This window comes from Buceros rhinoceros, unplaced genomic scaffold (genome assembly GCF_000710305.1).
Source record: "Buceros rhinoceros silvestris isolate BGI_N320 unplaced genomic scaffold, ASM71030v1 scaffold1417, whole genome shotgun sequence".
Classification (NCBI taxonomy): Eukaryota; Metazoa; Chordata; class Aves; order Bucerotiformes; family Bucerotidae; genus Buceros; species Buceros rhinoceros.
The window spans coordinates 26,092-28,636 of NW_010420226.1; positions in this window are offsets into that span (position 1 = coordinate 26,092).

Sequence of the window (2,545 nt, forward strand, 5' to 3'; positions counted from 1 at the left end):
GTGTCCTGGCCCCTCTCTCCGGCGGGGGTTAGGGCTCACGAGCTGGAGTTCAGAAAGTACTCTGGAGAAGGAAAGCGCTATATTTAGTGCGTTATTAGCAATCCTGGCTCTGAGTAATGCTGCTTTCCACCCCCAGAATAATAACGTGAAGGTTTGCTATTGTGTCGAACCCAGTGCGGCCCCGGGGAAGCGGAGGGAGAAGCTTGTCTTCCTGCAGGCAAACTGAGGCACAAAGCAAAGACCTGCGTGGGAGCAGTGTACAAGCCTTCCTAGCGCCCCACAGTCCTGTCTAGCTCGGGGCAGCTCTGTGGGTGCTCTCTCACACTGGCACTTGCAGTGGGCATGGAGGGATGGAGGGAGGGAGGGAGGGAGGGATGCTGTGATGCCCACCTGGTGCTCACCTCCCCGCTGCAGGGACTGCGGCTCCCCACCGCTCTCCTCCTCCCGCTCCCCCGCACTGGGCATTATTCATCTTGAGAGCCACCAGATGCCAAAGGCCAGGAACAAATGATACCTCTTAGAAAGGGGGAGGGATGAAGAGAAGGGACGCAGGGGAAAAGACAAACCTTTTGTCAGGAAAACTGACTTCATTAAATAACAAAATGAAAAAAAAAAAAAAAGACTTCTTGCAGTTGAGCGCTAAAGGGAAAATACTCTGGAGGAGCAGAGAAAGGCCAGTGGTGCTGCAGGATCTCGTGTCCAGCCCAGCACTGGCCCCTCACAGCCCTGGGAAGGGTGGGATCCAGCGCAGGGCAGTAGCTGAAATCTGCCCTCCGGCCACCTCGGGTTTAAGGGAAAACCTCAGGTCAGCGCACTGCGGGTCAGAAAGGTCTTTCTGAGCAAAACATCACCTCTGCAGCCACACAGCAGATCCCTGGCTTGGTTGGGGAGGGAGCAAGCTGGGTCCCTCATTTATCCCCAGGACAAACAGACAGGGCCACGGCCACCCCCTCCTCTGCCTGGGCAGCATCGGGGAGTGCAATCACCTCCTATTCAGAGAAAAAATCACTCCAACCTTGTTTTTTAATGTTTCCAGTAAAACCAAAGCATTTGAGAGTTCAAGCTCTTGCCTGTGGCGCTTGTTGCATGAGGCTAAGGAATTGAAATCAGCTCTAGAGAGGGTACGAACCAAGCAAACCTAGTCAAAGGAAATTAAGTGAAAAGCATGCAGGGTGATTATTTCTTCAGGCGGGTGAAAGCTTCAGCACTGTGTTGCTGAAGATGGAGCCCAGCAAGAGGACCAGAGCAAGGGATAATTATGGAGACAGGCTGGGAGCAGCCGCTCCTTCCCCTTAGCAGCGAGGGCTTCACTGGCTGTGTGCAGGCGATGAAAAACCTTCCCCGACACCTCCCAGACCGGCTCTGTGCTGCCGGAGGCTGTGGGGCTGGCAGCAGGCAGCTCAGCCTCTGCTGCACCCCCCTTCTCCATCAGGAGCTAAAAGGAGCCACCTCCAAGGTGACCTTCGGGAAGATGCCAGCAGAGCAGACCGTGGAGGTGCCGGGGGCCACGGGCAGCCCTGGTGTCGGTGTCCTGCTCAGTGAGCTTACACCACAGTGCTGAGCTGGTCCTGCCTGCCCCGGGAGCAGCCCAGAGGACACGCAAACACAAACTGTAACAGCAGAGCAGCCATGGCCCAAAACACGTTCATCAAACTCTTTCTTTCTCCTACAAATTCAGAGGTTACACACACACGCAGCAAGAACCCACATGCCAACAGCACTTGTCTTCTGGAGATTCTTTTGTTTTCTGGGACACAACAGGAGAATCCCTCCCCAGCCAAATAGCAAGGGCCCACTGTGTTTTCCTTGTTTTAAACCCAGGGGCTGGCGCAGGCTGGCAGCACTCCCTGGGCACCAACAGGCTCCCATTGCCACGGCCAAAACCTGGGACTTGCCTTTACTCCCACCCTCCCACAAATGGCCAAGGTCATCGTTCAGGGCTGGGGAGGATCAGCCCTCCCCACCTTCTGCACCACCATCACAGCGCTTGAGCACCACAGACAAAACCAAAGCAGGCACTGACGTTTCGCACCCCAGTGCTGAATTTTTTGAAGGTCCTCCAGTGCTGGTTACCACCAAAGGCAACAGAAGTTGGTGCTTAAAATCTCTCTGAACTTTGGAGCCACAGGGAAGCATTTTGCCTGAAGATCCGGCTGTGACTGGGGCAAGATGGGGTGGAACAACAAAATGCTGTTTGCAGAGATGGGGAGAACAGGTCTAGAAACCCTCTGGGTAAAGCTGATGATTTCACAGTGGCAAAGAACCCCACAGTGGGCAGAGCATCCGCGGCGTAAGCCTGGCCAATGGCCCTGCACCCACTGTCCCTTCCCTGCACGGCCCCCGTGAGCACTTCCACCCCAGCACCGGGTCTCCACGACCCAGCCAGGATGAGGTGACACCATCAGAGCAGGGACAGACACAGCAAGGGACCAGAGAGACAGGAGGTTTGGAGGCTACAGCTGTATTAACAGCAGAGTTAGTTTAAAAAATTCATTTCCAGGCAGCAGGAAACTACATTTTGGGGGGAAAAGTTTCCAGACAAATA